Source organism: Leptidea sinapis, chromosome 46 (genome assembly GCF_905404315.1).
Source record: "Leptidea sinapis chromosome 46, ilLepSina1.1, whole genome shotgun sequence".
In the NCBI taxonomy this organism is placed as follows: Eukaryota; Metazoa; Arthropoda; class Insecta; order Lepidoptera; family Pieridae; genus Leptidea; species Leptidea sinapis.
This window is the reverse complement of record NC_066310.1, coordinates 3,761,321-3,785,900: the sequence shown is the minus strand read 5'-3', so window position 1 is coordinate 3,785,900 and position 24,580 is coordinate 3,761,321. Positions and strand designations below refer to the sequence as shown.

General features: G+C 35.5%; 1 protein-coding gene across 1 annotated transcript in view; it reads right to left on the bottom strand.

The window, feature by feature from the left end:
• Positions 1 to 24,580, bottom strand: part of LOC126977997 (neuronal growth regulator 1-like) — a 477,303-nt gene that overhangs the window by 200,447 nt on the left and 252,276 nt on the right. The gene's annotated exons all lie outside the window — the stretch shown is intronic.

The window sequence follows — 24,580 nt, the reverse complement described above, 5'->3', positions numbered from 1 at the left end:
TTCCTTGATAAATGTTGATATGCATCATAGAAATCTAAAAAAACAATAAGGAGAACGGTTGACCCTAAAGGCCATCCCTGCAACGTCCCGCTAATTCCATACCTAAACGGTTCAAATTGTACTTATAACAATTTTGACCTCTTCGAACTCAATGAGTTAGCTGTTCTATGTTTTTTTATTCTTTATAATAGAACTCAGAACATGCATTTGATCAGAAATTAAATTTCGGATTAATTTGAAAAAAACATTCTGAAAATAATGTTTGATAAAAGTTTAATAAAACATTATTTTGGGATATTTCAATTAATTTTGAATGAATGAACTGATTTTTACGCGGTTGGCGGCAATGGACGCAATTTTAAAGCATCATATAGAAGCTTTGTTTCAATTGATCAAAAACACTTGTTTTGGTTTTATTTTGTCAACGATAACTCACGAACAAATCAACCGATTTTGACCGGCCTGGTGATGATCGGTGTGGTTTTCTGACGTTAAGAATTGATTAGTTTTTGGAATCGATCGGTAAAGCCGTTGAAAAGTTATTCCAAAAAAAACACATATGAAAAAATTTCGTTTTTTTGAGATTTCTTAAAATCTACGAAACTTTCGAATGGCGCCGACTGCGATGAAATTTGTCAAGCCCTTCAAAAGTTATAAGAGGTTTACATACACATACACACACACACACACACACATACATACAGACGTACGGACACCATCGCGGGATTAGTCAGGGAAGCTTCCTAGGACCTTAAAACGTCGAGATCTGATGAAAACGACGATTTTCAAAAAACGGGGTATAACCAATAAATTGAATATTTTCAATTTTCTTAGGGCGAAGTTCAAAACGTAGCTAATAGCTACGTTCGCCCTTTACACTCTCTCTCTATCGCTCTCTCCCTCTTCTTTCTTTACGTCCCATATTTTCGTGTCCTGTTTTTGCGTTTCATCCGTAAAAATTTTACCCTCATGCAAGCCAAGAAGTTTCACTTCAAAAACTGTATTTAATAGAGATTTACTGCATATTAAAATACTAACCTACTATATCTGCATACTAAAAAGATCAAAGCGTTACATTTTTTATTTCTTAAACTATCAAAAATAGTTTGAGCACGGTCCTAGCGCGCAACTTGTAACTATAATACAACGGGGGTTAAAATTAATATATGAAATTGTACTAAAAGTAACAAACATTTTATTTCGGTTTATTAACCGACTTTTAAATATTTCCCTTTGTAATTTTTGCCATTTTTGGTTAGACGTAATATAACAATTTTGACGAAAAAAAAGCTCTATAGGGAAAGTAAAATAATATATTTTTCGCAGCGAGTGAATCAGAAGAAATATCTTGAGTTTGCCAATGTTGATTGTACATTGACAAGAATTCATGAGAAAGTCAATTTTGCCAGTAAAACTCTGGGGAACTGGACTCAACAAACTCTGTGAAGGCAATTAATGAAAAGTTTCAAACGTGCAAAACATTGTACAATTTGCGGAAAAATGGTAGTCGTTTGGGGTTAAGTCTGGCAATTACGGAGGATCTCTGAGGATTTCTAAATTTAGTTCCGTACATAGAAAAATAATGGTGAAGATCGTTTGATGAATCTTTAGTTTTATTTTAACCCAAATTAAGGAGTACGCCAATTAAAACAAACAATATAGACCTTAAAAATAATAAATATTTCACAATTAAATTCATAATAATTGTGCCGTTTCGTGTCGAGGCACTTGGCCCGTGAAGCCCGGAGTAGCGGAGAATGTACAAAGTACTATCTACGCGCCTCAATAGGGTTAGATGAAACCCAAGCGCTAGCAGCTATTTCGGTCAACTGATCAGCCTAGCTAACGCCGAAATGCTGTCAGTATTCTTGGTACACTTCCCCGTAATGATTGTTTGTATAATACTGTAAATATAGTTATAAGATTTGTTTTGTTTGAATAAAACAACAAGATTTAATTCAAAAATAATTTACTTGTATCAAATTACAACAATATTGACGCCGACGCGGACGGTGGTTTTCAAGTTTGTATCCAAAAGCGAGAAGCAAAACTATCTGAAGTGGTCAGTTGAGAGTTGACGTAAAACGTAGATCATTAAAGTTTAACGAATGTTTAGATACTTGTGTAAACGCTGGACTTGGTTCAAAGTATTTGATGATTCTTTTCAGAAGTTTCGAAAAAACTATACCATCGTTTTCTTCATCAGTGACACTATTTTAACTTTTACAAATCTTAGTTTTAAGTTGTAATTCTAATATTTTTATTCAATACATTTCTCAACAAGATTTTAATTGAAGTGTGTAATGTAAACAAATTGAAAGAGTAAATAACGACAATTTAACCTCAAACATGTAAAAACACTTAAAATTTAAATCATAAATACAAAAGCTTATAACAGACAGACCACTTTATCACGAACATTCATAATCATCATCACGGAACAGAAATAACTTTCTGTTCTGTGATCAATATATCAATATCAATACTCATTCTCGTCCTTATGTAATTAAAAATTACACATATTATACATGTACATTTACGTACTATGATTTATAAAACACGTGTGTTAAAAAAAACAAAAATATTTCTTTTTATTTATTTATTTTAAACTCGGCAAACGTTACGTTTATCGGCCATTTTAAATATAGTTACTATGGAGACTATACACTCCGTAATAGTAGTCTCCAAATCATACCAAATTTTTTCCTGTGTGCGCGCGCAACGTAAACACCTATTTCATCCTGTTGTGTAACGTGATATGCGGCCCGTGGGCCAACAATAGGTGCAAGACCGAGACCGTTTTCTTATTTTCAGATTAAAACATTACAGCCTTTAGATGTTGCAAAATGAAATCTGTTATCAAATATGATTTGTTGTTGTGTGTGTAAAATGTTTTATCCACTCTTAAAATTACAATAATCGTAACTAGAATTAGAATAATTAATTAGATTGTATAAAAATACGCAATTATTTTTATACTTTTTAGTGCATATTATATCTATTGTTTTGGAATAGTGTTTTAGAAGTCGGTTGTTTTTTGTTAAAAAAATATTTTTTGATTTTTAGTGAATTTGAAGTATACTTTTGAAGATTCGGTCGAGTGTCGTTAATTTGTTCTTAAGAATTGAAGAGTTCCGTATTTAGAACCAAACCAAACTCTCACCAAAGTAACTTTGAAGTATATCCTTTCCAATAAAAAAAGAATCATCGAAATCGGTTGGCGCAATATTGAGTTATTTGTAAATTTATCATCCACTTACCTGCTCCACTACATCCACGTATAGCAGCAACGTATGTATAGCAAATTGAAGACTTATGTGTGTATTTATGGTGTTCTCATGGATTCCATTGTCGGATCAAAATACAATGGGACCACACGGGAAGCACCAGCTTTCAAATAAAAAAAGAATTATTAAAATCGGTTCACCCAGTCGAAAGTTTTGAGGTAACATACATAAAAAAAAACCGACGAATTGAGAACCTCCTCCTTTTTTGAAGTCGGTTAAAAATGAATAAATGCCATAAAATAGGCGAAATATATTATTATTGTTTGGCTTGATGGCGTATCCTTTTTAGATTCCATCAATGTCGAGTATATATTCATCATCTCTTTTATATAAAGCAGGCTTTGTGAATAAACAAGATCTCGAAACAGAATATCATCTACCGCAAAGAACACTGTTGATGTATCTAAGACAAAAAAGACACACACAATATTATTTATACACAAAGGGTTAGTTGATTAAAAGACAAACAAACTAAAGTTTTCTTTTATTTTATGAATATAAACAAAAGGGGAATTAACAAAGGAGAGTAAGGATTTTAAATCAGTGGGGCGAGGGATATGAGGAGGAAGGAGATCATAAAGAGAAGAAGACAGTCGAGGGCAACTGAATAAGATGTGATCTTTCATCAAGTCCACACTTACAAAACAGCTGTCTCTTATATGCAGCTTAGCCATATGAACGGCGCGCGGTACACGCATGCCCTAGCCTTAATCTACAGATTGTACTACAGGCAAATAGTTTTGAATCGTCTCGGGTTGCGCACGTAACCACATACTTGGTGGACGTTACGCTTAAATCAATAATTAATTTGCTTAATAATATTAGTGATCATTTTGTAAGTTATTAATTGTAATATCGACAATTATAAGTGAATATTGGAATACCGTCTACGCCTACTCGAAGATGTCTAACAGACCTGATGATAGTCGAAACTCGAAAGACTTCATATTTAATATCCGCAGATTACACACTAGGACAATTTCTGATTAGTGGACCTACAACTGAATTTATGTCACATCCTGGTGGTGGTAACCCCATTCCCAAGGGAAGGTAAGAAGGGAATGGTAGCCCTACACCATTTATAAACGATTTCGATATTCAATCTCAATCATAAACTTACGATTCTAGATTAAGATCCGAATCGATAACGTACTTCTGGTGATTCAAAGACCGCTCTGTGGAACGTTTAATACTTCCTCCTTAAAATCGATAAAATTAAAATCGACTCCGATAGCTTTGGATAAAATGGAGGTAATGGCAATGGTAGTACTTGGATGGATCAGAGCGTATACATTTCTTAGTGGTCGGGGACACTAAAGCACTTTCCATGATTTGGGGCCTACAACTTATGAGTAGGAGGGCTGGAAAGGACGGGTAAGGTCTGGCGCAAATTCCGGGCACATGTCCGCAACACTATCGGGGGATTGATGTAAAGAGGACTTCTAGCACGGTGCCATGCCGGAATTAAACCTGCGGCGTGTATGAGATAGTATACGAGGCGAGGCTTAAAGGGAGGTGTTGTTGAAGAGCGGTGATATTATAAATGGGGTTTGTGTAGTAGTAACCGCGCAAACTTAAGTACTCTAGGGGTTAAAGTGTACAGGGTTCAATTTACTCTATTCCGCGACCTTCTCAAGAGAGGACTCGATAGAAGACACAAGTTACTCCGGTTCCGTTACTACTTGATTACCCTAGGGAGACCTGCATGGCCCATGTATACGGCATCACCAGTGCTGTCATCTGCATAGCAATGTATGTTGGATGTGTTCAACATAATATGGAGAAGAAACAGGGTAGGAGAAAGCACACAGCTTTGGGGCACTCCAGTGTTTGCGGGCTTTAGTTTCGAGCGACCCAGTGAGGTAGCTGGAGGTCCACTTTCATAAAGTCTCAGGACGCCTAAATGAATAGATGTGCTCAAGGAGGCTGTCATGTACCGCAGTCAGCGCATTCCATGTACCGATGTTATGTTCTTCCATCTAAGGAAACTCAGGCGTTGAGAACACACATCCCGCCCGTCGTAATCGCACCCATGGTATAAAGCTCCAGTTAGGAATAGGAGTTTAAGTTAAAAATTAATCTTATTCTTTAAAAGTTGATGTCTAAGCGATTTTCTTATGTAAACGTCATCTGATTACACGAAATCATCGTGAATTTGACAACCGAAAACACATTATTTACGTGGTAAGGATCGAACCGTGGCACCGACCGACCGAACCGACTTTTGATTGATTTATATAAGAAAGAAAGAAAGAAACACTTTTATTTGTAACAAATACAATATTTAAATACATAATATAATAGAAAAAACATAAACACAGAACAAATCACAAATTGGAGTGTTTGTCACAAATTGGTCACACTTCAGCATAATGCTGATTACTGTCGCAACCAGCGCTGATCTTTCAGTGGGACCACTAAATGACACCACACACGAATACTATAAGTACACCTTTCTAATTACACTTCTTACACATTATATCTTATGTAGCTAGTTAAGTAAGTACTTTCTTCGCTTCATGTTACTATAGTTCAAGATATTATACATACAAAAATTTCAACAAGCAAACTACATTGCACTGGTTGGTGTCTATAGTTAGCAGTTCCTCTTTTTTTGGTGCTCAAAAATAAATTACTTTAATTTAGGTTTAAAACTAGGTAAACTTTTATAAACTTTAAATATAGGTACGGAATTCTAAAATATCTTAAATGACTCAAGTCTTACCTGTGCTATCTTAGGAACTATATATTACCCAAGCTGAGCTAACGAGCTCTAGATATCTGACATGGACTCTTCTAAATTTACATAATCGATATTAAAGCAGGAATGTCATTTTATTACAAGTTCCTATCTGGATTAGATATTGAAGACAGTATCGATAGCGTATTTGGCGAAGAAGGAGGGCAAACGGGCGTACGTGTCACGTCACCTGTTTATAAGTGATCACCACCACCTGCTTACATTCTCCTACAACAGTAGAGGAATCGCAATAGTTGCCAGCTTTTTATGAAAGTGCACGCGCCTTTTTTGAATTTATCCATGTCATATAGTCTTAGAAACACCACCAGTAGGAGGCTTCTTTGCACAGGTTGCCGGCTAGATTATGGCTACCACAACTGCGCTTATTTTTGCCGTGAAGCAACAATGTGTAAGCATTGTTGTGTCTTGGTCTGAAGGGCGACGTAGCTAGTGAAATTACTGAGCAAATGAGACTTGACAACTTTTGTCTCGTGGTGACGAGAGCAATAATTGTAGTGCCGCTCAGAATTTTTGGGTTTTTCAAGAATCCTGAGCGGCACTGCATTGTAATTTGCAAGGCGTATCAATTACTATCTGCTGAACGTCCTGCTCGTCTCGTCCCTTATTTTCATAAAAATACATACATACATAAAAAGAGGTCACCTGGTGGTAAGTGACCACTACAATCCATTATCTCTTGCATAACTTGAGAAATCATAGGAGTGTTATCGCATTTTCAGGTGGGTATACGCTTTTTATTTTTTTTCCATTGTTTATAGTAATTTTCATTATTGAGTTATGTGTCTTGTTTTATTAAAATTTAGTTCTATTTTATTATTATTTTAAAAACTACGAATACTGAAACTTTATTGAAGTAGGCGTTATTTTGCGGAAATCCACAACTATCCAAAAGTCGAGTCTCGCAGTGCCAGAGTTGGCTGAGTCAACACCTCCTGAGGATGCCTCGTGTAGAGGCGAAACATGTGTCGAATTGTTTGAATTGTTGAACACTAAAGAAGGCTCAAGTCATTTGTATTACTATGAGTATTGTTATACAACTAAATTTTTTTCACAATTTTATTTTTATGCATAATTTTATTTTATTTCTGTTTGTAATTTAACTTTTGTATTTAAGATTTGATTTATTATGTTCACTTACGTAGCAACCATGCCATAGTCGTCTGCAGAATACCAGCGTTGTGGCTAGTTTCATAACATAAAGCTGATCAGACCGTTTGATTCAAAGTTTATGTCTTTCAATAGAATAGAATAGAATAGAATAAAAATTTATTGATAACAAAAACCACCACCACACAATTATTAAAATGATACAAACCAAAATAAGTAATAATTTCTTAGAACTAACAAATAAAACAAATTAAATAATACAATTTATAGCTTAAAACGAAAAAGGTACTGTGCGGCAGTGAATGTCACCAAATGGGGTTAACTCAGTAAAAAGCTGCAATGGCGTGGCGCCAATGTAGCACTGGTTTTCAGTAGCCCCAACATTATTGAGTCTGGGAGTAGCAGCGACTAGTAATTTTTAAATTATAATTATGAATATAAGTCTATGAATATAAATAAATAAACGCAGTATAGATCTAATTTTTGTATTTAACTCTTAAAAAAAAATACATAAATAAAAAAAATAATTTAACGTTAAAAGAAGATCATTTAGATCTTAACGACGGAAAAATCATAAAATATGAGGTTATTAATACTAAATAAGTGTTAATATACATTATGGTTACTATAAATTATAATATTATAATATTTGTGTATTATTACTTTTTTGTGCTAGTTCATATATTTTTGAACCAAATAAATATATTTTCTTTCTTTCTTTTATCACATTTCTCATGATAAATGCAGTAGAAGACACGCAATGAAGCGATATCTCTAAGCAACACCAGCCGTATGAGTCGATGACAGAGTACCTACTCGACCTTCCCGCTTACTTCCAAAACTCTGTTACTGCTCAGACCATTTGATTGTATTATGTTCATCCACAGTGTTGTGTTGGAAGAATTTACGTCCACGCACTAGGAAGCAAAAACTTTACTACTGTGCCAGGAAGGTCAATACGTCATGATAGTTTGATAAGTACATGTTCGACCTTCGTTGCAAAAAGGGCTAGGATGATGATGACGTCACAAAAATGGCGGCCTCTTCCAATTCAAATTCAAAATCACTTATTCAATAAGTCAAAACCTACCCAACCATTCTAAATAGACTGCCTTAGACCAGAGAAGAACGGGCGCAAGAAACTCAGCTGCCTTTTTTAATAAAAATATGGATTACAATGTAATATCGTACAATAAACATTTATAATTATAGAGCCTGAGGGTGTTTGAAATTGTTTATGCTGTGCTAATCTTTCCCACTCAAACGTTTTTTAACAATCCTTTTAAATTTCGTAACTCATTTGTTATGTAATATTACCTCAACGCATAAAGAGTCAAGAAATAATATAACCGCAGTATTTATATCTTATTAATAGTACTATGCATCTAATCTATGTTTAATTCATAGAAATCTAAATAAGAAGGAACTTTCAACTGTCACCTTTACATACATTACATTGCTACGTACATTTACAACACTTCGGTTATTACTTATGCAGCAATGTACAACAATTATCGCGAAAACATCAATTAAAAAATATATTCGACTGACTTAGTTGTAGAAGAGTTTCCGCTGTCACTTGTAGACGACATGTTTGGCCCTGCTATGTCACTTCTTGTACACCTTTTATAGTCTCTACTGTTGCACATAGTATTTTCTTTGATTAAGGCGAGTGTTACACATTTAAATAAAATAGTTTTAAAAGTCCAGATCTCGTCCCTCTGAAAACGAATTGATTATCTGTTAAGGTTTTGAGACGTCGGGCTTACTAAAATAAAAATAAAAATGTAACTTTTACGCAATTACTAATGTAAAAACACAATTACACGCTTTTTAATCTTTTACAATTGTTTTATTTATGAAAAAAAGGGACGAGACCAGCAGGACGTTCAACTGATGGTAATTGATACGCCCTGCCCATTACAATGCATTTACATTTAATGTAATTATATTACAATTACACGCGTCTTAATCCTTTAAAAGAATTTTATTTAAATACACCTTTTTTCTTATGATTTTAATTTGTTTTATTTATAAAAGTACGTAGATTTAGTTGGAGTAAAACTTTTTTAACTTCAAGATATTCGTATTCTGAGAGTTTGTTGGACATTAGGTTATGATTCAGAATTGAATGCAAAATAAATTAAGCTAACTTCACAAGGCAGCTTACGATGAAAGGGAAAACTTGAGTCTTCCGTCAAAGAGAAGTTTGCGAAGAGGCTAAGTAAGTTACAACAGTTTCCTAATATAGAGGTATCTTGCATCTTTAACGTAAATGCTTTTAGTGAATAATATATTCTTACTGGCTTAGACTAAATGTATTCTAACTTTTTTATAAGTATTTTGGCATCTTAAAACGCTAATGATATTTAATGTTTTGACATTAACAAAGTAAGCAATTATTTAATTAAGGACTGCTACCAGAATATTTACATATACTTATATAAAACTCTTGGCCGCTCACAGGGCGATGGAGAGAGCTATGCTCGGAGTTTCCCTGCGAGATCGAATCTGAAATGAGGAGATCCGTAGGAGAACAAAGCTACCGACATAGCCGAAATGATTGCGAAACTGAAGTGGCAGTGGGCAGGGCACATAGTTCGACGGACAGATGGCTGTTGAGGCAGTAAAGTTCTCGAATGGCGACCACGTACCGAAAGACGCGGTGTTGGAAGGTGGCCCACAAGATGGACCGACGGTCTAGTCAATGTCGCCGGAGATGAGGACAGCGCAGGACCGATCGTCGTGGAAATCTTTGTGGGAGGGGAGGCCTTTGTCCAGTAGTGGACATCTTCCGGCTGATGATGATGTATTATTCTGACAAAATATTAAGGTATTATTTAGCTACTGAAAACTGAAATATAAGTTGATATTTGTGAGATCATAGACTTACAATATACTAATACAAACAAGCGTGCGAGAGAGAAAAGAACATTTCTAAAGGAGTAACAGTAAGATAGAAAAAAAGGGAATGTATAGTCACTGTAACCGATTTTTAATGACAAGTCGTACACAGTCAGCCATGTTTGGAATTAGCTCCTTACTATTTTTAATATTAAGCTCACTAATGCACCCATTGACAAATCTAAATTAATCAATCATATAATAATAAATCGGGCTGTCATGTCGTCTATACAGGGTGGTTTTTTGAGAAGGGCCAACGCTGGCCAATTTGGAGACTACGAAACTTAGAGGAAAGTCTTTTAAAAACTTTCTTCTAAGTCTCGTAGTTTCCGACTTGGCCATCACCGCCCTTAGGTCTAAGTCTATAGAGTTAGGTCAACGTCCAGGTAAGCCTATTGTTAAACCTAAAATTCCAGTCTCAGAAGAACGCACAAGCGTACGGGTCACCTCGATTTACGTGATCGACGTCATTCTCTGTTTCAATACTAGAGGAATCTCAGACTATGCATGATCATGGTCAAGACACCAAAGTGAATCTAGACTAAATATTTGATACACTCGCGAATTTAAATTGAAATAAATTTTCTGCAAACTGCTACGATTTTGCGTTATATCGCAATCTTTAAATATAAATCACTTTGCGTTGCGTAGAGACGTTGATTCGTTGTGTGTCTCCTATTTAACCTGATTCCTGCCACCAAATTCCACGTTAAGACGACACGCGAACATTTGGATATCTTGGAATTTTCTTCCACATACAATCGATCTATGGGATGAGCTTGCTTTTGCGTTGTTTCCGGGACGATCCGACTTGGTTACCATCAAATCGAGCTAATACGTACCCCTTTCTATAAGGCTAGCAATGTGTGCGTCGGTGATGACTTTCCAACAGGTGACCCTTACGTTCCTTTGTCCTCTATATTCCGGTTCACTGAACATACCATCTGAAACTTTGATGTATAATTACCACAATCTTGCGTCACATTGGAATCAACAGTCTTTTAATATGCAACTTAGTTGGGATTCACTGAACATACCCTCAGAAAATTTGTTACGCTCGAGTCATTTTCATCATTTTCCGCCATCGCTTTCATACAAACTGAAGTTTAATCAGTAGAAGTATCCTAAAGACTACAGACCTCCGAATATTCCGAAACTAGTCGGCACCCACACCGATAAGCCGTGTTAATTAAAAACTTTTTAATGTGTCACGAAAGTTTTAATAATTTAATTGACATTACATTGATAAAGTGTAAATAGGTATGTGTCAATCTGAGTTTTAGGTGCGAAAACATACCTACGTCCAACTGGCGCGCGGAATCCTCGAGGTAGAAATCAAAGTCGAGTGTCTATTGCTCGCATTGACATGAGTGCCGCTGTTATTCTAGTCACAGGTAAATATTTTCCTTTGTTGGTTCATTTGATCGGAATAAAATTTTTCGAAAGTATTATCGAAAGAGGTTGGCGCGATATTGAGTTATTCGTAAATTTGTCGCGCACATACTTATAGCAAATTAAAGACTTTTATGGTTTTCTCATGGTTGCCACTGTCAGATCTGGACCAAATTGTTCCAGTCAAAGTTCTGAGTTAACAAACATAAAAATACATACCGACGAATTGAGAACCCCGTCCATTTTTAATGTCGGTTAAAAATTTAGAGAAACGTAAATATTATATACCCAACAATGAGCTACTATTTGCTGTAAGAAATAAAATGAAATTGAGCTACAAAAAGCCTTAGTCAAATCAATAGTATTTTTTTTTAATTCTTCGATAACAGTATTACTATAATATACACAAATGTTATAATGATATAACTTGGCTAGATTAGCGTATTTAGGCTAATTAGTAATGGGGAATATTTTGTTCTTGTGGTTTAATTGGTAGCACTAAGACAATTCGTTTCGGATATATTATAATTAATACTTAAATACTAAGGCTATTCCCAAAGAGTCACTATAAAATATTAATAGACTTGAAAATTTAATGAGACCGAATATTCAGCTTTGATTTTCAACGAATTTGTTCGCTTTATCAGAGTGGCGTGCTATTGAAATGAAACCTTCACACACAAAATATCGCGTGCCATTCTAATGCTGGTATTCAGGGCCCATTTTGAGGTTTCAGTTAAAGCTGCGTAATGTTGACCTAAGAATATGATATAATTATATCGATTATATATATTATGTACAGGTAATTGTAAACTATAACAATAGAACGAAAAAGCTATTGCCATAGAAATCTAAATAAGAATTATAAAAGTTACATGTGATAGTAATAAATTAACAGGGTGACTGCAGTAGCCTACATAAACATACATTTCACTGCTACGTACGCTTGCAATGGTTCGGATTATGAGGGACTTGTGCAGCATTGTGCACACCATTGTGCAAAATGACGACAATATGTTTATATTAAGAATTTAATTATAAGAATTGATCGTTATAATATTTTATATACAAAAGGCAGTTTCCTTCTGAAAATACCGACGAAATATTACAGTTTAATTGGTGTAATTGCCGGTTGTGTGGGTTTTGCAGTTAGATATACGTCAACCGTTCCGATCAATACTAAAATACAACTTACTCGCTGGTGGTCTAAACGTCACCTGTAAGGCGACACGTGTAAAGCGGTTACGTCATTTCTAGTACCTTTTTATTTAGATTTCAATGGTAACAACGAGAATCACTTAGTCAAATCACGATTAGTATGAGTGAAATGCGTCACGTCATTAATTATACGTTGAAAAAAGTGGACCAAGATGAGAACCCTGAGGCGTACGAGATCTAACAGATGAAAAACTTTTACCTGTTAGATCTCGTTCCGCCAGACGTACAGATTTTTGTTGCTGCTTGGAGATAACGCTTAAATGAGGATTAAAATCTCAAGATTACACCATCTTTACCAATGTTATTAAGTTTGCTTTTTAACACATTATGTCAAATTTTGTCAAATGCTTTTGAAAAGTCGGTGGCGTCCATCTGATATCCCCTCTCCATTGCTTCTTATGTCAATTCTAGAAAAGAGGCCAACCTCTATCACATTTATATCAATGCTGATTAGGTATCCTGGGCGGACTAGTTGCTGGAGCTATAAAATCATACATTATTTATCTGAATTCATATGTATAATAAGTTATAGAAGTAAAATCAAAAAAGCATTTAGCACATAATACGTTTTTATTCCGAGAAATATCTCATAGTCTCTCTCATGCCGCTAGAATTGTAGAAGTGTACACTAACCATTCTTAATCACTGCAACTACACAGTCGGATATGCAGGTTGCGGGTGTAACCAGGTTTTTTTTGGGTAGGTTCCAGCTATTAAGACGAAGGAAAAAATATTTCTTAGACTTAAATTCCACAAGCATTGCTGTTATATCTAAAATTTCCATAGACATATTCTACTTAGACTATTCCAAGATTAATTATGAAACTTAAATCGCCTGTCATCTCTTGTCAATTTTAGCCCAACTTACCGGAACCGGGGAACATAGCTGTATCCCTAACTCTCAAATTGCGTTAGTCGTCGCATGTCCGACTCGGGAATAATAATTTCAAACTTGGATGTTGAAATCTAATGCGATAAGGCTTTCAGATTGGATTTCAATGTACAATATCGAGTTATATTTAGTTATAATCACATGGGATTTGTGTATCGGAATTACTGGTTATCAAATTAAGGCATAATGTAGATATTTCACATGCGGTCAAACTGAAACCAATATATTTTGATTAATAAATTAATAACTTAAAATAGGTAGAGTATTATACTTTCAACAAAATAATAATATAATTAATTCGAGCAAATTCGCTTAAGTGTTTATATGCACACATAACTAAATAGCGTGGATAGCCCTCTTCTGCAGCACAGAAAAGATAAGACGTGTGAAACAATACAGAAAAAATAATACGTTATAACGTACACGTTGATATTTTTAATAAAAAATACTTTCTAAAAGAAAAGATATTTACAAATTTGTGAACCTTAGAAGTTTTCATTAATGCGTGCAGCCATACGTATGGCAATTTTTGGGAATATAAATCTTAGAAGAATTTATACGTCTTGATAGACTGTGACAGCTTTGAACACGTTGACAAAAATAGCGGTGATATGCCATTTTACCTGAATCTTAAGAATTTTGAGTTAGAATTTTTTTTTTTTATATTTTTAATTTTAATTTTTTGACCTGCCCATTACAATGCAGTGCCGACATAAGTTGTTAAGTCTCATTTGCCCAGTAATTTCACTAGCTACGGCGCCCTTCAGACCGAAACACAGTAATGCTTACACACTGCTTCACAGCAGAAATAGGCGCCGTTTTTGTACCCAAAATCTAGCCGGCATCCTGTGCAAAGGAGCCTCCCACTGGTAAATATTATTAGAAAGCATTAAATGTTTTGTCTACAGCAAGAATAACACAACCATTACACGTCTATTTTCAACCTTGCCATTTCGCTAATTGAATTTCCGGTTTGATGTCAAGAACAGACAACATGATTTGGGGAAACTTTTTGCTGCAGAAAAAGTAACGCCAATCTTTTTTTTATAAAAGTTACTGGAAATGGGCTCACAATGATTGGAAGTGACTTTTCATTGGAACCGCCCATGGACGTCTGCGATAGAAAATTTTTAGAGATTGCTGACCTTCAGGATATATATACCAGTGAGAGGCTCCTTTGCACAGGAGCCGGCTAGATTATGGATACCACAACGGCGCCTATTAACATAACCATGTTGGCCCCTGCATAATATGATCTATTATGATGATAACTTTACTATCAACTCAGTAATAACTGTCCTTTTAATCTCTTCCAAAAACGATTTCATAGCAGAGTCAATCAAAAAATCCAAAGCTTTCTATAAATTATTATTGTAATCTAAGGTAGGTAAGGAACAGCAAGCAGATGTACAGATGGTCTTATAAGGTTGGCTTGAGTCATCTAATGGAGCAACCATCGTGTTCCAGCAGAATAACTAGTTAGACCTTCATCTTCATCGTTTTATCGTCAACATTTTTTTCATTATATAATATGATGCGTGAATATAATATGTGAATGTTTCAACTAAAAAAACAATTGGCCCACCCTTTCTATGATTTTGTCTCATAGCATCAGTATTCTTGCTTCTGTATGCGGTTATGTCAAGTCTTTATGTAGGCATTAGCACTTATGCTTTGAATCACATATTTTGTATTAGAATCCTATTCATCTCAATATTTCTCACAGCGTTATAAGATATATCAACATCATGGTTTATAATTTATATCATCATTTAAGTCTACATTTTATGTAATTTAACTGAAATCATCAAGCTGAACTTTTTTACGTTTCTTACGATCTTTTCAGGAGATTTAGTTTTCTGATACGTAGACTCATTAATTCTTCTTTAGTTTTAGATGTATCATTCACCAGCCCCTCGTGACATTTAGAGTAGACAGTATAGGGTTCTCATTGTTATTGAGTTTTGTGTCGAAGAAAATTAGAAATATTATAACATATAAAAATTTCGTGTCACGTTGTTTGTCGCGGCGAACTCCTAAACCACTGAACCGATTTTAATCAAATTTCGCACACTGTGTGCGTTTTAATCCAACTTGAAAGGTAGCTTAGTTTTTATTTTGAATTCGTGATTTAATTTCACATTTTATTCCTGTACGAATAATTCTATGAGATAAATTATTGACGAACAGTTTGACCGTTCTGCGGTGACATTACTGCGGTGAGAATAGGGGAAAACTAAATAATTATTGTTATGGTTGAACTTCCAACCACCAGCTAATATTATTATATATAAATGTTGCCGTATTTTATGTTAGATATTAAAATATATTAATATAAATAAATATAATTATTGCCACACTTTCACACAAATTATCTTTCCCCAAACCGGGCATAGCCTGTATTATGGGTACAGGGCAACGATATATTTAATACAATACTTACTTAAACATACATAAATACATATAAACATCCACGACTCGTAAATAAACATCTATATTCATCATAAAAAATTTTCGACGTCTTCGAACCCGGGGCCTCCTATTAAATAAAACGCCAAAAATCCATTAGGAAATGTTTTAAATCATAAAACAACTGAACATGTGACTGAGTTCACAATTCAGATTATTTGATAATGCAAGTCTAACTTAATTGAAATTGTTTAAATCGCAGCGATGGTTTGAAACTTCGCAAATCTGCACGCGATTGGATTTTGCGATATTTACGGTTGGTTTACATAATCTACTAATGGTTGCTGTGTATTTACGGCTACAGTTCCAACCTCAATTTTGGATTCTAAGGATGTCTTACATGCTATAATATAACTTTCTTTATTTTTTTTAACATAAGATTTTTATCAGTGGCTCTTTCGCACAGGATGCCGGCTAGTTTATGGGTACTACAACGGGGCCTTTTCCTGCCGTGAAGCAGTAATGTGTAAGCGTTATTTTGTTTCGGTCTAAAGGGCGCAGTAGCTGGTGAAATTACTGGGCAAATGAGACTTAACATCTTATGTCTCTAGTTGACCAGCGTAATTGTAGTGCCGACCGACTGCCGTGACGCCATCATGCCGTAATCGACTTCCGTGACGCAATCTTGCAGTAACCAACATCCATTGCATTGTCGTCTCGTAGTTTCGCCTAAAGAACTTTTACTTCAAAAACTTACGAGACGAACAAGTCATTCACGTGATGGTAAATGAGACGCCTTTCCCATTGACACTCAGAATTCTTGAAGAATATTTTGAGTGACAACTTGCGGCTCTTCCCCTTTCTATATAAGATATTGTCTTTTATGCCTTTTATAGTTCACTAGCCGTTCCCGTCCGCGTGCTGGGCGAATTCTAAAAGGTAATAAATTTAAACATTAAAAAATGAGTAGCCATAAACCATCTAGAATAAGTTTCATATCAATACGATCAGTGGTTTAGGCGTGAAAGACCTCAAAAACCATTTTCATTTTATTCATATATACAGTGTGCTTTTTTTTAAGTGGGACAGTATGAGGAAATCCTAAAGTATAAGAGATACAGGAAAACTGTCTTAGGAAACATTAGGTACTTTTTTGTAAAAAAAAATTGGTATAGTCAAAATTTTGGTCAAGTGTGAGTTGTCCCTAAAAATGATTAATTTTGATGAAATTTTTTTTTGACGCACATCTACTCAGTTTCATGAGGGGATTATTTTATTGTATGGGAAAATCAATCGGGACAGCAGAAGTAAGTCAAATTTAAGAAAATCGTTTTCATTATTACAACCCGTGTAAATTGCCTACCACTGCCCCCTGCAAGGTTTTTATTAAAAAATATTGCCTTTTCCAGTTTTACATTTGAATTTGGAACACTTTATTTGGTTTAAAAAGGATTAAAATACTTTAAGGTATTCTTACGCGAGCACCTTACCTTACAAATCTAATTAAAAAAAAAATTTAAATTTGGAACTTCTTGAAACAAACAGTATTTTACTTGATATTTCATTGTTTAAAGTTAACATTATATTAAGTTTTCGTCATGGAATTATCAAACTCGTATAAAGTAAATTTAATTGAAGCGTATTTTGTAAATTATCGTAGCTCTGTGAATGCGTTACAGTGGTATCGGGAACGTTATCCGGACCGCGATCAACCGAACCGCAAAATTTTTGACAAACTGGTGAAAAATTTTAGAAAGTATAAATATATATATAAGAAGATAGATAATGTATTTAAATAGAATGTGAAGCAAGGAAACGTTGAACCATAAAATAAAATATCTCTATGCTGACAAACTATTTTTAGCTCAACAAAAGACTGTGTCAGCCGATTCATACACCGATGTGATGCAGCAAATAGCAATATGTTACGAAATATTTTTATACAACTCACTCTTGGAGAGAAGACAGCGAAGTGGGTTGTTGGGTAGGTGTGGGTAAAGGAGAATTCTGGGACCTATTGTAAATACCGGTTTGAATAGGTATACCTTAGATGAAGAATAGAAGACCAAACTAGATACCGCACTACTTAAGAAGCTTTTTATTACGGCAACTATTAGATGCTTGTGTGCGTGGCATCTTGACACTCAATGCCATCTTTCAATTTTGTAACATACGATTCGTGTTATTTTACATTGAAATTAATCAATTACAAAATACTGACTGATAATATGTGATCCCAGTGTCTTTCTTATTTCTTGTAGTACTATTTTACAAAGTTTTACTACGCAATCCGGCATTTTAGTTTCAACTATTAGCAAAGCTTAACAGAACATGTGGCACGTCAACGTTGTATTAGTTGCCGCAATTTGCGACAATGCCTGCGGTATCTAGTTGGAGCGCAGCGGAGACCAATCCTCAATCTAATAGGTACACACAGGAAATAATTATCATGAAGAGCGCGGTTAACAGGTAAGGTGCCCATGAAGCTGGCAACGTTCTGTATTGCCAGACTAATCCGGTCAGGTCACATAAAATTTATAAATCAATTTAATCTCCTAAACTTTGACTTTTAAAAAATATTCATAGTGACTCAGGGTTGATTATCATGAAATCAAACTAGTAGTTTTTCATAAAAAGCATTTACTCATTCCACATTGGAGTATTGCTGTCGTCTCTGGTCTGGCGCACCCCAGTATCAGCTCGATTCGTTTGACCGCGTGCAACGAAGAGCAGCTCGAATTGTCGCAGACTTGGATCACTTGGCTTTGCATAGACACGTCGCTTCATTGTGTGTCTTCAACCGCATTTATCACGGGGAGTGTTTCGAAGAGCTGTTTAACCTGATTCCTGCTGCCGAATTGTACCTTCACAGATTGCACGACACGCACAAATTAGGTTATCATCCCCACCATCTAGATGTCCTCCACAGTGCGGTTTTCATGGAGGTTTCTTCCAGTTACTACAAAGCTGTGGAATGAGCCTTGTGCGGTGTTTCCGGGACGATACGACATGGGTCAAAAAGCGCGTACATTCTCCTTAAAAGTCGTCAATACTCCTGTGATTGCTCTCGTGTTGCAAGAGAATGTGGGCGACGATGATCACTAATCACTCGTTTGTCCTCCTTTTCCATAAAAAATAACATAATATATCTATCCATATAATCCATGCTCCCACCCACACATGCTACAACAAATCTTAATACTTTACAAAATCGTGTATATCCCTTGGCTTCGTGCCCGGCCTGCTCCCTGTTAGTTTTATGCCAGTTTAGTTTATGTCTATTCTCTGACGTATTTCAAATATTGAAAATATTGCTACTATATTTGGAATACAATTTCGTGTTTCTTTCAACGCTCACACCTACAGCGAGAGTAATGTAGCGGTGGACAGAATGTCACTTGATTTATTTATTTACAAAATTTTGTACAAGATTTTCCAATATACAATATCTGTCTTCGAAGCTATTTTTCCCCTTTCTCAAATCCCATGCTTACAAAATATATAATTTCGTTTTTACAACAACTAATTGATTTGTGTATTTATTTTACAAACTTCTATCTGAAATCAGTGTTATTACTACCACGGCTACGAAAAAAATTAAGGAGGGTCTCAAGAAAATGCCAGTATTTTTTTCTGCTTTAAAAAGCAGTTATGCCTAACGGATTGACGCGTTTGAGATGTGGTGCTGGCACCGCATGCTAAGGATACCATGGATGGCTTACCGCACTAACGCCTCGATCCTTAAACAGCTAAAAATAGGGAGCAGTCCACGTCTATCTACTACAGGTCTGCAGCGGATCATGAGATACTTTGGCCACATAGCACGACGCAGTGCTGATAATCTAGAACGTTTGATGGTCACCGGGAAAATTGAGGGGAAGAGACCAAGAGGCCGGAGCCCAAGATGCTGGTCTGATCAAATATCCGAGCAGACTAACCAACCCATCAGCATTGCACTCCACCATGCGACGGACCGAAACAGATGGAGGAAAGCTGTAGACGAACTTAAGCGGAGTCACGATCCTCAGCAATGAGGGAACGACTGTGAAGAAGAGATTGCCTAACTAGTTTAGGTAACAAAGGAAGCTAAAATGTTCCATGGCTAAGGTAAATAATGATAGGTCAAAAGTATTCCACGAATCGTTATATATTATTGATATATTTAAATACCGCTTTGACCAGAGATTGATCTGTATTTTCCAATGTACTACTTCAACCCGCTGATTCCAGGAAGTTCCAGGTTGTTTGGGCTATAAAAGAACCTTATTTTGCGCATTAGTTGTTTCAAGGAGTAGAGGCTATGCATAGCTGTTTCCTTGGCAGTTAGTCGCAATATCTCTAAAATCTTTTACCAGTGGGAGGCTCATATACACAGGATGCCGGCTAGGTTATGGGTACCACAACGGCGCCTTTTTATGGCCTGAAGACGTAGTAATGTGTAAACATTACTGTGTTTTGGTCTGAAGGGCGCCGCAGCTAGTGAAATTACTGGGCAAATGAGACTTAACATCATATATCTCAAGGTAACGAGCGCAGTTGTAGTGCCGCTCAGAACCATGAGCTGAACGTCCTGCTCGTCTCGTCCCTTTTTGTCATAAAAAAAGGTTCCCGAACAATTTTCCTACTTCTTTCCTTTCCTATTCTTGCCGAGCTTATTGTCGATGATATAAAGCAAATTGCTAAATAAAAGTGCGGTTAAAAGGGTTCTATTGCAATGTAGGTTAATAACTCTTATGTTATTGCAGTCATTAATCCTTTCCATTTCATTAAACGAATTCATTGGCTGACAGGAACAGAGTCTATATCGGCTTAATATTTAAAAGCAATGAATTATATGGCTTTGTGGAGTGATAAACAATCTTCCCTATGCTATGTGCATTAAGGCTTATTTTACCGTACTTAATATATTGACAGCCGCCTTACAATTGTTTTTAGCGAAAGCGAGATTTACTACCTATCGAATATATAAAATTCTCGTGTCTCGGTGATTGTTACCAAACTCTGGCTATCGGGTAGGTCTGAGAATCAGCCAACATTTTTTTTCATACCCTTAAATGAGAAGGGTAACCCAACTCTAAATAATTTTATTTGTGTATTAATCCTACATGTCCTTACATGTTAAGTGATAACCCTTGTTATCACTTAAAAAACATAACAAATTATTTAGATTTTCAAGAGCGACATCTCAAGTCAATTTTCTAATATGAAAATATTGGGATTAAGCAGGTTATCAACTGTAAAGTAGATCCTGTAGAGTGTAGATGAAGCCACAGCCTGGGAACAAAGTTGAACTAAGCATACAAGAATTTATGAAGATATGTCACTCGCACGGTTAGCTCAGTTGGCAGAGCACTGGCACGGAACGCCAGAGGTCGTGTCGTGTCAATATTGAAAGTGTGTACTATATAGTAATTTAAGGTCGAGATTCCTTTGAGTTTGTAGATACTAATCAAATGAAATAATAATATTTGACGTGAACTTCGAAACCTTGATTTTTTCATTTCACGAGTGACTTTGTCCGCGCAGATCTCGCTTACAATAAATAAAAACTCTATTAAAAATGGTTTAGCCTTTCTTGAGATTGGTTTACAATATTTAAACCCTAATTTTAGCCTTTTATTTTGCGTTTCCCTTTATTCAATATTTTAATGTACTAAACTAAACTAATATATACGATTACATTGTTACTTTAAATAAAACAAACATCAAACAAAAATTGTTTTACAAAGTGAGAATTTTTCCATCGTATTTATATTCATCGTTAAATTTGTATGAACATATAAACACATATGGCCTTACAAATAAACTTGGTATAAAGTTATAATTGATGATAAACAAAGAAAATTCAAAATGTTTACAATATCGTTGACAACACTGTCAATACAATGATAATTCTGAAGTTTTACTTATGACAAGCTGCCTTGCAAATAAACGCGGGAAACGTTATACGTCCGAACAAACCATTCGTAAGCAAAATGTCTATTTGTAAACATTTTACAAATACTTGGTTTATGCTTAGTTATAACTTTATGCCAATTTTATTTGTAAGGCCCTCTCTGTGTAATGTTGTAGTATATCCTCAGTATTATAATGATTTCCAAATGAAAACTGCAAGCAAAAATAATAATTCTACCCTGAATTTAGTAAAACGTTAATTAACGGCATGCTATAAATTGCGCATACGGGTCATTATCGCGTGAAGCGTGCTGCAGTGTTGGCATCTACATAACGAGATATTTCTCCCGATATAGCGGGTAAATTAACGCTATACCATCGTTAACTGAACCAATTTGCTCATCACTTTCCTCATTAAAACTGCAATATTGAGAGGGAACCATTAACACTCTGTTAGTAACACGATAAAAATTAAAATGGAAATTCACAAATTAAAAGGGCAACAATATATCGCCTCATGATATGAAATTTATATTATGTAAGTGGAAACTTCTTTAAGAGTACTCCTTGTTGAGTGTATTGAATTTATACTTAATAATAATTATAATATCTGAACGACCGAGCCTTGCCCGGATTATAAGAATGTACAAAACTTGAACAAAAAAAAACTAATAGGACATCTGGATTCAAACTCGGATTTTAATCTAACGAAAATTTTTAAAGCCATTTGCATTAAGCAAAGAAACAAAGCAAAGCTTTACCCAGGGATTACCTTATTAATATATGAAATGATCATTATTGGTCTGAAAGACGATCCCTGAGGGACCCCGGATAAGATAAAGACCCAGAATCCCCTAAAGCCATCGGTAGCCTACGATTATATGTATAAGTTTTCGTGAAACGTAAGAGGCAATCAGACAGACCCAAAATCTCCAATTTACAGGCCAATTGTCTATGACTGAGTCTATCAAAGCCCTTTTGCAAATCAGTGTAGATGATTGATCAACTTGACCATGATTATTAATCGCTTTACAAATTAAGCGCAAATGTATACTCGCGGCTCACCTTTTTTAAAAAACTGTGTTGCTTCTGAGTAATATACGGGGAAATGGTTGATTATAACTATTTTTTTTATGAAAATAAGGGACAAGACGAGCAGGACGTTCCGCTGATGGTAATTGATAACGCCCTGCCCATTACAATGCAGTGCCGCTCAGGAGTCTTGAAGAACCCTAAAATTGTTTCCGGCTCTACAATTGCGCTTGTCGCTTTGAGACATAGGATGTTAAGTCTCACACCAGTAATTTCACTAGCTACGACGCCCTTCGGTCCTAAACACAATAATGTTTACACATTACTACTTCACGGCAGGAATACGCGCCGTTGTGGTACCCATAATCTAGGCGGCATCCTGTGCAAAGGAGGCTCCCACTGGATAATATTGATCAACAACTCAAAATATTCTAATAATTCAATGATTTATTTAAAATGCTAAACGGTAGAAACTTCAATTAATTCCCACTATTTCACATATTTTTTTAAGTTAATACGTGGGTAACACTAAAAATGTTTAGAACTGGCCAGTCAGAAACTTTAGAACTCAATATAAGCAACGTAATTGCATTCATTTCTCATTTGTTTTTGTGAACTGGCGGCAAAGATAACATCAGTGCTGTGCGACGCATGATAGAGGAAGATAAGAGAGTGATCTATCAGCAGATACGGGAAAGCTTAGGCATTGGTATGAGTCAAGTTCAAAAAATATAACACGACCATTAGGCGTCAGGAAGCTTCGTACCAGATGGATTTCCCATACTTTAACCGACGACCAGAATCACCTCCGCATGGAGTGGTGTCGCCAAATGTTTGATAAGTTCAACGGCGGTGACTCAAATCGACTCGGTCACAGGTGATGAAAGCTGGATATATTGCTACGAACCTGAAACCAAAAGACAATCAGCACAGGGGGTGTTTCCTTTCGAGAATCGGCCAACTAAGGTAAAGAAAGGAAGAAGTCAAGCAAAAAAAATCTCATTCTTTATTACACAGTCAGACAGTTACTGCAGACTGGTATGTCAATCGCTGTTTGCCTGTCTTGGAAAAAATTCGAAAGCAGCGCCCTCGAAGCAGGATCCTCCTTCACCACGACAATGTGTTCAGCGCATTCCGCAAAACGGACTGTTGAACATTTGACTATGGCAGGTGTCGAGATAATGAGTCATCCGCCATACAGTACTGACCTGGCGCCCTGTGACTTTTATTTATTCCCAAGAACTATAGATAAAATTCGAGGTATTCACTTTACGAGTCTTGAAGATACTATGAAAGCATACGAAAATTCCATAGAAGAGAATTCTATCTAAGGAAGAATGGGCCCACTGCTTTTCTCAGTGGTTCCATCGAATGCAACGATGTGTAGAGCGGAACGGAGATTACTTCGAAAAACAATAAAAGTATTGGCAACTTTCTACATTAAGCCGTTTTTCATTTTCTAAATATTTTCAGTTCAGTCAGACCTAGGTATAGATTTGCATCAATCAGTGCTGATTAAAAAATATTATGGACTTATTAGAATTAATGATATTCAATTAACTAGTCTGACCATAAATATTGTTACAACGCAAAAAGTTATTTTTTTTTATTTCTAATTTGAACCGCAGTTATTAAGTTAGAAACTTCTATAATTTTCTGCCATATAATACCCTATTCTATTAT